General features: G+C 35.2%; 1 long non-coding RNA gene across 5 annotated transcripts; it reads left to right on the top strand.

The window, feature by feature from the left end:
* Positions 1-97: 97 nt before the first annotated feature.
* LOC108399410 (uncharacterized) lies at positions 98-16,197 on the top strand. Of its 5 annotated transcripts, none has more exons than XR_012120548.1 (5): positions 98-223; positions 3,366-3,474; positions 4,180-4,341; positions 4,435-4,617; positions 14,839-16,197. It is a non-coding gene; the product is annotated as an uncharacterized lncRNA (long non-coding RNA). The 5 variants fall into 5 exon arrangements; XR_001853645.3 differs by lacking the exon at positions 14,839-16,197 and adding an exon at positions 5,163-8,092; XR_012120549.1 differs by lacking the exons at positions 4,180-4,341; positions 14,839-16,197 and adding an exon at positions 5,163-8,092 and having other exon boundaries at positions 4,438-4,617.
* Positions 16,198-16,237: the final 40 nt, after the last annotated feature.

Genomic DNA, 16,237 nt, shown 5'->3' with positions numbered 1-16,237 from the left:
ATAGCGTCTCATTTAGAGCGGGCTTTGAGGACCCACCCTCTCCGTGTGACTGACAAGGAGTGCACCAATCAGGTGCAACCATAGTGTTACGCCAAGGCCTGGCCACGGATAATTACCGCGGGAGCTAGGCTGGGTACAGCGTTTGGGATGGTGATTGGAGTCGTGGTCGTCCGAGGGTTGACATCGTGAGGCCTGCCCTCCTAGATGTTGCTTATGAATGTTGGTAAGAGGAAACTTACAGCTGAATGTTAGAGTATTAGTCCCAAATCAAAAGTTTGAAGTTTTAACGTGGCGCTGTGTCGTGGTCTGGAGAAAGATCGCTGCTGGGAATGCCGTGGTGCCCACTCGTGTTTTAAAACACTGGAAAATTCTTTCACACAATTGTTATCATTGGATAGAACATTTTCATCTCTACAAGGTGGTTTAAAACTTACACAAATTAACGTCACTAATTTTTAAAGCTAGAGAGCGGAGGATACAAAAAATGTTCTATCATGCCTCATTTACTACCACAGGGATGTATTAATTACGTTAAATCGGGGAAATAATTATGTCAAGTGTTAAACCGTGCATCACTTGCTTTTAGGTTGCTACGGTAGAGATGTTCACCCTTAAAATATTCCAAGAAGATGTTCACCCTTAAATTATTCCAATAGGAATTTAACGCAAATAGATATACTAAAAGATTTGAAGGACTTTGTAATCCTAGAGTTTAACATTAAAAAATTTTGTCCAATTGAAAAAACAAGTTTTAGAGGAATGTTTAGTGTTAAGCTTTATTAAAAAACACCTAATAAGCATCAGTTTAGAGATAAGGGACAAGAGATTTAAAATTAATTCTGATAGATAATGGATTTATCGTAGAAGCAGCAAAGGTGGAAATTTGCACAATGTGTATCTTCAGTTTTAAAGTAGGCTGAATGAAAGGGGAGTAATAAAGCGTGGATAAACTGGGATAAGGGCAGTAGGGATAAAAGAATTCCTTTGACCTGTCCCTAGGGAGCCTCTTAATTAGGCTTTCATTTTCAAAGAAAATGACTTGACAGGATCTTGAGAAATCTTGTCTGTTCCCTTGTTCACAGCAAGACATACAGTTTGTAATCCAGCCTATGTCTAAAGACCTCCAGGAAGATATTTCATAATATCTAATCCCAAATTGAACAACCTTCAAGGCGCTCATCCCCATATTTAACCCTAAATTTCACTGATTCTGAAATTTCAGAATCATGAAATATAGAGATAGTAAATGTAAAACAAAAAATAATTTTTTTGATTCTTTGTAGTGTCAGCATATTTTCTTTGCCTCTGGTTCTCTTGTTAGAAGAGAATAATTATAATGGGGTGACTAGAAGTTTTTGTTTTGTAACAAATTAACAACCAGTTTCAGATCATTGTTTTCATGTAGGTGTAAAGTTTTGTTTTAAAATATTCAGGACAAATTAGGAAACATTTGAGAACATGTTTTTTATATTATAAGAATACTGTCTTTAATAAAGTACTGCTCATTCCTTTCATACCCATCACTGATTCTGAAATTTCAGATTTTGTTTTGAAACCCTAATATAGCATTAACTGCTGTTCATTTGATTATATATAAGTTCTCCATGTAATTCTGTGTTTCAGTATCCAGACTTCCATGTATATCTTGGTATTGCTTACTTAGATAATACTTGAAATTTAACTCTTTTGTTGCATTATTTCTTCTTTACAGGATCTGTCTTAATCCTTCCTGAAGCCTATTACCTTCATTTTGGAAGATTTTCTTGTTTTCTTTTGTGTATTTTAAATAACAAGAGTTAGTAGGCTGAAAAGATGTGAATTTCCTTGGGCTAACTTTAAATAGAAATATAGAGATAGTAATGTAAAACAAAAATATGAAAGCTATGAAATTTAGGAAGGGAATAAAGGAAATAATTTGCCCTTTATGGAAGACTAATTACAGTTTATAAAATGGATTGCTGGAAAATCTGCTGCCTAGCAGAAATGATTCAAAGTGTTGGTCTTGGCATTGGCAACAGAGTTAGAAATACTGTCCTGCAAGTTATGCTAAGAATCAGTAGGGAAGATAGAAACTATAAATGAAACCTGGGCTATTTACCTTATTTTATTATTTTTCTTTTATTATCTATTATTGTTCTAACCGAAATGTCCTTTATGAAGAGCTTTAAAAGTACACCTCTATTAAATAATCCAGTGCCCAGCAAAATGCCTGAGTTACTCTGTATGCTCAAAAGACATTTGTTCAATGAGTGGTAGTACAAATTTCCTAATGCAGGAAAGGAAAAATAAATACCATTTACCTTCTCTGGCTCCCCATTGCCTGATAGATAAATCCAAGTTTCTCACAATGGCATCTGAGGCTCTTGCCATGTTCTGGCCTTTGCCTAAATACCCAGTCTCCTTTTCTGCCACAAACTATGTCCTGCTTAATACTCCTGAAACTGCTTTTACTTCTTCAAAACTTTACTATTTTCTTGCCATCATGTTTTCATTTATGCCCCTACCTCTTCTCTGCTTAGAAAACTCATATTTCACCTTCAAACTCCAGCTCAGAAATCTGTAGCAAATCTTACCTCACAACCTTTTGCATAAAGAGTTTATCTTTTCTGCTAAACTACTCCAACAAGTCATATATACTTTCATTATTGTATTTATCAAGTTGATACTGAAATTTACTTGACTGTGAATCTGTCTATCCATTAAACTATAAGCATTCATATGTATCATGTTCATGTACTTAAGGTTTAGCATAGTTCCTGGCACAGAGTAATTGCTCAGTATTAAGTTTGTTGAGCTGTACTTATTTGCTTATCTAAGGTGAACAGATTTGCAAAATGGAAAAAAAGAAACAGATTTCTATTCTTGAGGGGAAATTGTAACACACAGTAATAATGTTATTACAATTCATTCCAAATAATGTAGCATGTCTGTTTATCCTCTTCTGTAATAGCAAATTCTAAGTGCTCAGATTTTTCTTAATGAGTAAATAACTATAGCTCTCCTCCATAATCATTCTCACTGAATTATACCCATACAAATTAATTGTACCTGCTATATGCCAGACTCCTTGATCAACTTTGGAGGTACAAAGATGAATTGGACAAGGACTCTTTCCCAAAGAGCTCCAATTCTAGCGGGCTAAGCATGTAAGTAAACAACTATGATACAATGTTGCAATGATCATATTAGAGGTATGTACAAAGTAATACAACCAACTAGTTCCTTTGGGCAGGTGTTTGGGTTCAGTGTCAGGAAAAGCCCCAAATACTTGATATAAAACGTGGATTGAGGCTCAAATGATGAGTACAGATTCTCAGTTTGGATAAAACATAAGCGGTAACTCAAATGTGCTTTATGTGTTTCAGGAGGACACAGTGAATAGAAAAGTATGGCTAAACCAGCATTTCCCAAAGGTTGTTCTGTGGAATGCTAGCCCTGTAAGATGATTCTTTCAACAGAAGTTTCTGTGATCAAGTAAGTTGAAGTAATATTGACTAAAAGTTTTGCCATGTCATTACAACAGATCACAACATTCCACTTTATATTAGCAAGAAGCTTAGCACTACAGTCAAGTCCAGGGACACAACTAAACTGATCTAATTCCCATCTTTGAGGGATCTTCCGGGACTCACTGTATCAATTTCCGAGTCAGTCAAGGTTTAGTCAGGAAACAGAAACTATACCTGTTATATGAACAGAGAAAATTTTAATAAAAATTGTTAATTAGGATAACTTGTTACCTAACTGAAAAGATAAGAAAATAGCAGTATATGACAGCAAATTCAGAAAACACCTAACCCCTCTAAGGCTGGGGAAAATGAAGGGAAGAGTTAGGAGCTTAGAAGAACATCCTGATGGAATCCCACCAGAGAAGGGGGTTCTGTTCAGCTGGGATTGTTGTTTTAAGGCGAACCTGATAAGGATGATTTGCCAAGTGTTTAAAACTGCAAATAAAGCATCCAAGCACTGTAGGACAACCCCATATAGTCTAACATGTAACTGGAATACCTTAAAGAGAATAGAGATTGGGGGAGAAGCAGCATTTCAAGAGATGATCAAGATATTAACAAAAATAATGAAAGCATCCAAGAAACCCGGAGAACTCCAGTATATTCTGCTGGATAACAAATCACCCCAAAATGTAGTGGCTCAAAAAAACCAACTATTTCCTTTCTGTAGGTTGGCTTTGCTTGATGGTTCTATCACCTGCTGTGGAAAAAGCCAGCAAGACAGAAGGACAGTGCCTTTTAGGACTTAGTCTCTCAAATCACACATTGTCACTTCCATCTGATTCTGTGTGTTAGTAGCAAGTTACTATGTCTGGCCCACACTCAAGAGGAGGTAAATAAGGCTCCATATCTCCATTTCAAATATGAAGGAGAAATGAAGATAAATTTTTTTTAGGAAAATAAAATAAAGATAATTCTTCACCAGCAGGACCAACCCTGTAAGAAATGCTAAAGGAGTTTTTTCAGACAAAAGAACTATGGTACCAGAAAGATAACATAACAAAATGAAGATCTTATGAAATGGTTTAAGTGATACATAAAAAATATTTTTTCTAACTGAAGGAACAAAACAGCAGCGGAATTACAGAACCCAAAAATGGACTAACAGGTACCAAAGGGAAAGGAACTGGGGAGGATGGTGGGCAGGGAGGGATAAAGGGGGGAAGAAGAAAGGGGATATTAAGATTAGCATGCATTGGGGGGAGGGAGAAAGGGGAGGGCTGTACAACACAGAGAGGACAAGTAGTGATTCTACAACATTTTGCTATGCTGATGGACAGTGACTGTAATGTGGTTTTTAGGGGGGACCTGGTATAGGGGAGAGCATAGTAAACATAGTATTCTTCATGTAAGTGTAGATGAAAGATTAAAAAAAAAAGAAAGAAAGAAAGAAAAGGGGGATTACTCCTTGATAGGATAAAACTATTGGTAAATCAAAGATTAACGCATGCTTTAAATATCCTTAATTTTGATCACTTAAAGGGTGTCAGATGATCGGCTATGGAGGTACTCTTTTCTGATAATATTCCTTTCTCTTAATAAAAAAAAAAAAAAAAAAAAGCAGTTCCTGTGTGCTGACCTCCAATGAGTTCTACACAGTTGTATAGAGAGCATGTCAAAGTGTGGGCAAAGGGTCTGTTTGTTTTTATGCAGAATATCAAGGCCAAGCTTGGCTACCCAGAAAATGAACTAAGATACGATATGAGGAGGAGCTTCCGGCATCAGCACTCTCTGGAGGACTTGTGCCGGGGGAAGATCATCAAAAAGCCTCCACAGGGATCCGGGCGATGCTGCGGTTGTGGCTGCATCCAGCCCACCGTTTCCTGGACTTGCCATTGGAATGAGGAGGGAGATGTCTAGGCTGGCATGTGCATACAGTGAGACAACGAATTTGACTGGATCTGTACTGTTGGAACTCAACCAGGAGTTGGGAGGGGGGCAAGTTATAGCGCTCCAAAATCTTACGACTATAGACTATCTACGGTTAAAAGAACATATGGGATGTGAACAGATCCCAGAAATGGGTTGCTTTAATTTGTCTGATTTCTCTCAGACTGTTCAAGTACAGTTGGACAATATCCATCATATCATAGACAAATTCTCACAAATGCCTAGGGTGCCTAACTGGTTTTCTTGGCTTCACTGGAGATGGCAGGTACTTATAGATTTGCTTTGTTTATGTCACCGTATTCCTATTATGTTAATATGTGTGCGCAATTTAGTTAGTAGTTTAAAACCTATACATGCTTACTTACGTTACTCTACAAGAAGATATGTCAAAGAAATAATCAATCCTTCCATGTTTCCTTCCATTTGCTACCTCTATAGCTTTTCTTCTTCCTTCCTAATTACAACCCTTAAATAGAATTCGTGCCTCATATCGAATTTACCGAGTATCATAATTCCTCCAGGTGGTAAAGATACCTCGAGACACGTGCTGGGCATAGAAGCCACAGGGCATAAATCTGCAAAGAAGTAAAAAGCTAACCTTTTCAAACAATATGGCTTCTCTCTCACTTACCAACTTTACATCTCCCTGTATGGCCCCGGAAGATGACTGGTTAGCCAGAGACGGGTAAGATTCCTCAAGGGAGGAACAACCTAAGACAGGCACAGTCGCAGGGGGGCCATCAGGTGAGAAACTGGGGAACAACAGTGGTGAAGCTTAGAACCTCACCCCCCCTGTTTTGAGAGAAAGCTTCTGCATCCATGGATGTTTTATTGCCCTTGTCTAGCTCGCATTAGCACATAGTCTACAGGCACACACCTGATCATCTACAGTTGCTCTCTTACAACACTAAACTATGTTTTCTACCTTTACCTTGCATCTACCTACCACCTCAGCATTTTATTAAAAATAATCATAATAATAAAAGGAGAAATGTGGGATCCACATATAAATCAAGTATAAAAATCAAACGAATATTCATATTTGACCTGATTGTTTATAGTTCATAATGCGTGATCAAAACCGAAAGTTTCTATGATGACTGCCCTTGTACTGTTCACCATGTAAGAACTTGTTCACTATGTAAGAATTCGTTCACCATATAAGAACTTGTTCGTTATGCTTCAGAAGATTGGAGACTGACAAGAATTAGGCTTGAGATGGATTAATGATTGTGCATTGAGCATTGACTCCCCTATACAGAATTTTATTGTTGTTAACAACCATTTGATCAATAAATATGAGAGATGCCTTCTCAAAAAAAATATTTTTTCTTAGTTAATTTGTTCCAGAGATAATTACCTGTCTAAAGTAAAAATAGTGGCAAATTATTGTAGGTTTATAGTATATAGAAAAGGAATGTGTGACGATAGCACAAAAATTGGGTGGGAGGAATTAAAAGTAAATAGCTGTAAGGTTTTTCTACCTTGCATATAAAGCAATATAATGTTATTTGAAGGTATACTGTGATAAAGATGTAAAATATAAGCCCTAGGGCAACTATGAAAATATTTTTAAAAGAAGTATAATAATGAGGATATGAAGAAATCATAAAAGTAATTTCAAAAAGTCAGAAAAAGGGGTGGGGTTGTGGAGGTAAAAAGAAAACAAGAAAAAGAATATGCTTGTATTCTTTGGGCAAACAGAAAATAACTAACAAGGTAATAGATTTTAATCCAACCATATCAATAATTATATTAATGTGAAGATCTAAACACAGATTGTCAGATTGATTAAAAGACCTACCTATATGCTGACTAAAGAAAACCCACTTTAAATATAAATACAGAGAGAGATAGCTTAAGTTAAAGATGGAAAAAATACACTATGCAAGTACCAATAAAAATACGGCCAGAGTGACTGTTTCAATCATGAGACTATGTAGGTATCATAAGAACGGTAGGTAATGTTGAAAGGGTCAGTTTGCCAAAAGACTTAATATTCTTTGTGCACCAGCAAAGATCTTCAATATATTTCAAGCAAAAACTGATAGAACTAAAAGGAGCAGCATATTAATCCACAATTTGGAGACTTCAACACTCTTTTCTGAAAACAGAAAAATAGTATGTGAATTGCTAATCTTAATAGAGAATATCTAGACCAACTAAAGGAAAACTGGTTCATTCAAGGGAAGAAGGCCCATTTTACATTTCTTCTTTCATTTTATTATAGTTTTTAACCACCTTATTTATTTTTATAAATGCTTACCTTATATTAAAAATATTTTGGGGGGAAATCTTGTAAATCAAGTGTGTCTCTATTTTCTTTTGGCCTGGACAGTTTCTTGAGAAGTCTGCTGTAATTCTTATCTTTGGTCCTGTGTATATATGTATGTGTGTCTTTTCCTCTGGCTGCCTTTAGTATTTCTCTCTTTTTAACTGGTTTTCAGCAATCCTGATTATGCTGTGCCTTGGCATAGTCTTCTATATTTTTTATTCATTTGGGGTTCATTGAGATTCCTGGATCTATGGGTTTATAATTTTGGCAAGTTTTGAAATTCATGGATCTTTGGGTTTCAGAAAATTTTAACTTTTATTTCTTTAAATATTTTTTAAATCTCCCATTTCCTTTTGGGACCACAGTTGCACATATGTTAGGCCACTTGATGTTATCCCAGATATTTATTCATTTTTTTTCTCTTGGTGCTTCATTTTGGGTAGTTTTTGTTGTGTCTTTAAGTTCACTGGTATTATCTTATGAAGTGTTTAATCTGTTAAAATTCCATCCATTGCATTTTCAGTTCTTATATTGTACTTCTCCAAAAGTTCCATTTGAATCTTCATTATATCCTCTATTTCTTTCCTCATCATAGTGTGTTTCCTCATATTTTCTTGAACTATATTAACTTATCTATGTTAATATAGAGCTATATTAACTATTTAAATATCTTTGTTAGTGACATCATTCTTGTTTTTGGGTCTCTTTCTTCCGAATGATTTTTCTTGTGGTCATGGGTCTTTGACAGTTTGATTGCCAGACATTGTAAATTTTACATTGTTAGTTTCTGGATTTTGAATCATTCATATAAATAGGGTTTTATTTTTATGTGCAATTACGTTACATATAATGAACTAGATACTTTTAGGCTTGTTTTTAAGCTTTGGTTTGGTATAAACATAGCAGCCTTAGGCCAGGGCTAATTTAGCCCCACAACTAAGGTCATACACATTCTGAGTATTCTAATCAATGCCCCTTGTACTGCAAGAGTTTCTTACTCTTACTGGTGAGAATGCAAACTGTTCTGCCCATTTGTAGCCTTGGGTAGTTTTCTCTCCCATGTACCTGGATCAATACTCAGTCAGACTCAAGGGGACTCTTCTGCAGATCTGCAGAACTGTCTTTCTCTACAGAACTCCCTTTCCTCTGGTACTGTATCTCACAAACTAGCTGCCTGGCAAACTCTAATCATTGTCTCCTCTACCTAGTGAGACAACCAAATCTTATACATTCCACCTCACTGAGCTGCAGACTGAAAACCAAATATAGGCAGTTTGTAAACTGATGTAATTGTGGGGCTCAACCTGTTCCTTTTCTCTCAGGAATCAAACCCTATGCTTCTTTTTGTTCAATGTCTGAAAACAGTTGCTTCTTTTTTCTGTTTTTGCTTTTTTTTTAGCTAGTTGTTTAAGTGGGAGGATCCATTTGGACCCTGTTACTCATCTTGGTTTGAAGTAGAGGTCTATCACTGCCTTTAGTAGGCCTTTGATTATCTTATGGGTCATGCAGTGATTATGACATTCTCCTTAGGTAACATCCTCCAGAACTGAGAAAGCTAAATTTGTGCTAAGCCATTAGTACCAGCAGGACTACATTTTCATAAGAGTAAGAAAAGGGTGTTGAGCAAAGCACAGAAAGTTCCAAGATATCCCTGAGAGTGGCTCTACTTCTCATTTTCTACTGTTCTGAAAACTTCATTCCTTAACTGACTTAGCATCACTTATTTTTTATGTTATTTTTTTGGTGTATTTTTTTTTATTGAAGTATAGTTGATACACAATATTATATTGGTTTTAAGTATCCAACACAGTGGTTCAACAGTTGCACACATTATTAAATCCTCACCCCAACTAGTGCAACTTACTATCTGTCAACATAGAAAGATGTAACAGAACCATTGGCTATATTCTCCATGCTGCACTTCCATCCCCATGACCAACTTATATTATAATTGAGAATTCTGGGTCCCTTTTTCCCCTCCACCCACTCCAGCCTCCCACTCCAACCCCTCCACCATGGTAACCACCAGTCACTTCTTAGTGTCTATGAGTCTGCTGTTGTTTTGTTAATTTTTTGTTTTGTTTTAAGGTTCCACAAATAAATGAAATCATATGATATTTGTCTTTCTCTGCCTAGCTTATTTTACTTAGCATAATACCCTCATTTCAAAAAGTGGTTTTGATACCAAGTTTGCTTCAAGAACTACAATTACAAGTCCAATTCTCCAAACATCTTAAAGCAAAGATCTGTAAATGTTCTATATTCTCATGTGTCTGAAAATGTCCCTATTTTATGACTACTTTTGAATGATAGTTGGACTTGTCATAGTTTCTAGGTTTAGTTTCTTTTATTTTTCCTCAGTATTTTGAAAGTATTTTTCTGTTTTTTTTTCTAGAACTAATGTTACTGATGAGAAATCTAATGACATTTTCTTATTCCATACAGTATTTTGTGTCTTCTCTATCGTAAGTTTAGATATGAGTTTTTAAAATTAATTTTGATCAGCATTTGATAAACTTTTAAAATCTGATGATTTTGGTCTTTAAAGTTTTTTACTATGAAACTGTTAGTGATTTTCTCTTAAGATATTACCCACCCATCATTCTCTCCATTCTTTCCTATTTTTTCAGAAAAGAATTTCATTTATTTATTTTGGTATCTTTAATATACACTTACATGAGCAACATTATGGTTACTAAGATTGCCTCCATTATCAAGTCCCCATCACACACCCCATTACAGTAACTGTTCATCAGCCTAGTAAGATGCTGTAGAATCACTACTTGTCTTCTCTGTGCTATACTGCCTTCCCCATGCACCCCCCCACATTATGTGTGCTAATCGTAATGCCCCTTTTCCCCCTTATCCCTCCCTTCCCACCCATCCTGCACAGTCCCTTTCCCTTTGGTAACTGTTAGTCCATTCTTGGGTTCTGTGATTCTGCTGCTGTTTTGTTCCTTCAGTTTTTCTTTGTTTTTATACTCCACATATGAGTGAAATCATGTGGTACTTGTCTTTCTCCGCCTGACTTATTTCACTGAGCGTAATACCCTCTCGCTCCATCCATGTCGTTGCATATGGTAGGATTTGTTTTCTTCTTATGGCTGAATAATATTCCATTATGTATATGTACCATATCTTTATCCATTCATCTTCTTCCCTCCTGAAAATATATATCCTAAGTGTCTCTTAACATTTCTTTTATATTTTGCATCTTTTCATGTCTTGGTGCAGGGAGATTTCCTCAGTTCCATCTTCCTGCTCATTAATTTGCTTTTCATCTTTATTTTGTTCACTATTTAGCCCATCTTCTGAATTTTTTTTATTTCAAATATAGTTTTTCTGAGATGTCTAATTGGGTGTTTTTCTTAACTACTAGGTTAATGTGTGTTTCCTCACCTATTTTTGTGCCTATTGATTTCCTCCTTTATTTCTTTGAAAACATTAAATGTATTCATTTAATGTTTCGAATCTAGACTTCTATATTCTGTCAAGTATTTGCTGGTCAATTTCACTCTTGGCTTCTATGGTGATATTTCCACTCACTTAATAAAGTTGTGAGTATGAAATTCATATAAAAAAATTTTCAGAACAGTGTTTAACACATACAATAAGCCTACTATTTTTTTTTTTTACCACTTCTCAAGTCATTTAACTATATCCTTTCTTGGATTTTCATTGACATTCCCTTCCTTACTCCTTCTATTTTCAGCCATCTATTACTTAAAAAAAAAATGAAAAGTGCACATGTCACTCATTCCTTCTCCCAGTCATTTTCCTCTCCCATTATTAGTGGTCTCTAGAGACTGTGCAACATCCGTGAAGATCAGAAAGTACCTCCTGGTATATCTCCTGGTTAGCTAGCAGCAGTTTTTCTTACATTCTACATTTATTTCAGGGAATCCTAAATCTACTTCCTGTGTTGATAAATTGGTTCACAATTCCTAGGTAATTACTCTTCATCTCTTTTCTCAATCATAAACAAATTATTTTTATTAAATTAATGCATATAAAATGCTAGCACACAGTGCCATCCATATACATAGTGAGTTCTCAGTAGAGTTGACTGCTATCATTATTATTAGCATGTACATTTTTTAAAGAAATGTTAATTTAAATTGATAATATTTTTAAAATATTAAGATAGCAATGAGACATTTTCTTTCTTCATCAGAGAACATAATGAGAAGAGAAAATGTAAAAACTGATTTGAGAGCTTATGTCTTTAACATTTAAGAGAGATGCTATAGCTTTTTAAGGATTGTAAAAATAAGATTGTTCTCAAGGCAGTAAGATTGACTACATAAAATCAACTCCCTTCTGATCCTGTGGCTGCTTCTAGTATTTGATAAATGTAATCTTGTTATCTATCCTAAGAAAGTATTCTGAAATATACAGACACACGTGAAGATTCAGAAAATATCTTTCTGTTTATATATATTTAAAAGCCGGAAACATATTATGCAGTTATCCAAATGATATTTAAAGGCTCAGATAAAATGGGAAAATGCTTGTTGTAATGTCAGAAGAAAAAGGTGAGATAATAAATTGTATAAAGTGTTAACTCAAATACTGGAAAAAATGAGCAGAGAAAAGACTAAAAGGAAATTCACCAAAATACTAAGTGTGATTGGCTTAGTGTGATCTTCTTCTGTATATTTTCCTATATTTAAATTTTCTACAATGACTATAAATTGCTTGAAAAATAGAATAGAAAAAAGTCAATGGGCTAATACTAGCTGCATGACTTAACTTACAAGTCACTCACATCAATTGAGATACAGTATGAAAGCATATTGTAAACTATAAACTGAAGTAGTAAGGTAAATTATTGTTATTATCAATAACTGAAGGGTAATATAAATCATCTTTTGAACTCTCATATGGAGAGCTCTCTTTTTGATCAATTTCATCTAATGTATTTTTGTCAATATAAATGGGGTTCCAAAACACTTGGAAAATAGCCCTGAAGATAATAAGCTGCATTATCTGTTTTGTTCTTGCTTTGAACTACTACATGATAATTACATGATAAAACTATTGATGATAATAAACAAAGCCTCTTAAGCTGGTTTTACCTCCTATCCTTACACCCAAACAGCAGCATCATTTCCCTCAAAGAGAAAAAGATAAAACTGTTGAGATTTATAATACAGTTTTACAACAATTTTCTCTAAAAGATGAATTAGTTAAATCTTGGGCAAAGAAAAATACCAAATTTACACCAACAAATATATGTGTATTAAGCAGCATGTTAAATGCAAGTGATCTCATATGTAGATTATCTATAATTTGAATGCAATTTTCTAAATTTTTTTAATGTGAGTAGTTCCAAAAGTTCTGTGGTGTTTAATAACATGTGCTGTTATTAAGATGGTTGTTAAAGTGCAGATGTTTTGTTCAGTGCCTGACCCTTTCAAGATACTGCCTAGAAGAATGTTATTTCTTATAGTCCAAGGTAGCTGTTTGGGGGCCTCCTGGCTTCCTTCCTCCTCAACACTAATTATGTGTCTGATGCTTTGGTAGGCAATGAAGATGCAGCTGTGAACAAGCCAGATACAGACCCATCCTTGGGTTTTATGTATTCCAGTCACACAAGTATTCTAGTTGTCTGTGTGAGCCTAGCCCTAACCTGAGAATGTTAGGATTCCCAAAGGAAAAGACACTTCATATGCTTGAAGAGTTTTTGAGTTCTTATCTTCTTGAATGGTATTTTCCTGACCACTACATCACAGCTTATATTGGATCACCTACTTGGCTTACAAAAAAAAAGGAATTAAGTCAGTCTGCTGCTTTCCATCTAAGACTAGGAACCTATCTAAACTGAGGAAAACTCAGGTGTCAGAAAATTAATTTAAAATAAAAGATACTAATTCTGCCATAGAATTTTAGAATCGTGATGTATTTGATCATATCATTTCTGAATAAGCTAATGCTGTGTTGCCGTGTTTTGTTATAGTAATTTCAAATATGCAAACACATGGGATATGTAAATTCTGACTAGATGATGGGCAGCATAAATGACATGATAGTAGCTAAATTAGTAGACGCTGTTCTTTAACCTGTGTAGATTTAATGTCCTCTGAAAGGGTCCTCCCACCTATCCAAAAAGAGAATTTATAGGGTTTGTACTATGGGATTTCCAAAATCTCACAATGGAAAAGTAAACATTATTTAATATTAATTTTATAACATCTTGCACTTAACCTTTGAATAGTTTTATGAAAGTTTAAAGTAGGTGTTTGTCATAAAAGGACGCTTCTGTGAGCATACAAATAAAACAATTCTAAAACAGATTTCCTCATGATACAACTATTTCAGAAGTCATGATGGAGTGTGATTTTAAAATAGGACAGTTTAGAATATAATAATTCATTTTTTATGGGTTAAGAATGTAAGGGAAAAATCAAGTAACACACCAACTTATTTGAGGGAGAGAAAGCTTGCTATTAGTGAAATGAGAAGCATCACTTTGCATTTATTAAGCCTCTTGCTGCCATGCCTATCCTCACCTTCAATCACCACCATACCCTAAGTGTGTCTCCTCCTCTTCCTGTACTATAAAGAAGTTTGTTAATCTTAGAGAAAGTCATACCACTATGTATACCCCTGGTCTATGGCAAAATCTGTCCTACTGCAATTGGGTTCTCATTGCTGCTTGACAATTCTCCAGCACACTTCCCTTAGCAGGTGCTTCATATCTCTCTGCTCACACATCTAATTCCCTACTCACCAGATAATATCCATCCTACGTTACGGAGAAATTCTCATATAGCTAGTTGCACTTTCTCATTTTTCCTTCTCTCTGCCTTAAAGTAGCACACTTTTATTTATTATCAACTAAGTGCCAAGCAATGTACTTAGGCAATAATATGCCAAAAGTGGTGTAGCTGATTGATCTTTGTAGGCACCACATCAGCACAGTTCCTGGCACATAGTAGGTGCTCAATAAATGTTTAAATGACAGTATGTATTGATGAAAAGCTGGGTCTAGAGGCTGAGATACTGTAGGTAGAGGAGGAGGTAAATAAGGAAGCACTCAATATATATTGTGACCTAAGATGTTCTTTCGTAGTGAAGAAGGATGGTTTCTGTCTCAAAGGAAGAGGTGTTTTTTGTTTCTGAGGCTAACCACCCTCTACCGTTCCTTTTTGCTTCCTCCAGGAACTTGATTTGACTCTCTCACAGGAGGACAACTTTACTATACCAAAATCCATCACCATCATCAACAACAACTAAAGTTCTGACTCTGCTGACTATAAACATCCTATTTGCATACTTACTTTTGCATAAGTGGTCTGCAGTTGCTGCAGTATACTCATTTCCTTGCCACCCGTATTGCTCCTTTGTATTCATTTTGTCGGTTTTTTTATTCTCATCTACACCAACTTAAATCTCACCTATTTTTTTAATACTCAGCTTAAGACTTACCTCTCCCACGAAGCCTTCTCTGGGCCTTGTAACTGGAGAAGCTTCCTTGAAAGAGCCAACATTGTCTGCTGCTCCTAGGACATTCATCTTAAACTGCATTCTACTTCTATGCAATGCCACAGGTTTAATTTCCCTAACATTGTCTGGGTTCAGTAAATATTGGTTGAATGAGCATTAATAAATTGATTAATTTAATTTACAGATGGGGATGGCACAAGAAAAAAAATGGTTTTACAAAATAAACTTTTTTCCATAATCACTCTAATAATTCATTTTAAATGCTATCTCTATTCATGTCTTGCCACTTGCATGAATGAAGTTACCGGCAATTTGGTTAGCTTCAGTCTGTAGCTAGCAGGATATTATTAGAAATGGTGATGGTGATATAGCCTTAGTTCTCTGCCTCTATTGCGGGAGGAAACTACTGCCATAATATCGTATGTGTTACTGAAGTCTCGATGCCTCCAATGAAACTTCAAGGGAATTGCAAGACACCTCTGAGAGACTGGTTTCAAAACCAATTCCAGAGTGGATTACTAAGGACTACAAATGGCAATTTTTGGTTTACTTCCACATTGTTCTGATATTCTTCATTTTGTCATGTTTTTTAGCTGGTACTAGTTATCACTGTGGTTTATCAAATAGCATCCTCATTTCAACTGAGAATGAAGAGGTTCTTGGATAAAGAACCTGTAAAAATCAGGTACAATAATACTTATGGATGGTTCTTGGAATTTGCTAAAATGAAATGCTGCATCTAAGTGCGACATAAGTGCAACATCTTAGCTGTGTAAGACCATTATCATAAAGTAATCATCATGATTAAAAAAAACCCTAATTGAATCATTATTCTTTCCAAAAGACTGGAATTCTAAGAATACTTAGAAGCTCTCAAATTTAATATAGAGCAGGAAATATTGCAGTGAGTCCTCAAGAGTGAGAAATAAAAAACAGTTGTGCCATTCTTTCATTATGCTTTTTAATCATTTCATTACTCATAACTATATAGTACTTGGGTGTGGTGAAGAATGTAGACATAAGGGAATGTATCTGTCAGCATAGTGGTGTATAAAAAAATAAAAGTAAAAACAAAATAAGTATACTCAGTAGATTCTCATATTTCATATTCAGA

Source organism: Manis javanica, chromosome 8 (genome assembly GCF_040802235.1).
Source record: "Manis javanica isolate MJ-LG chromosome 8, MJ_LKY, whole genome shotgun sequence".
Lineage (NCBI taxonomy): Eukaryota > Metazoa > Chordata > Mammalia > Pholidota > Manidae > Manis > Manis javanica.
Note: the sequence above shows the minus strand (reverse complement) of the source record. Positions and strands in the feature narration are given on the sequence as shown.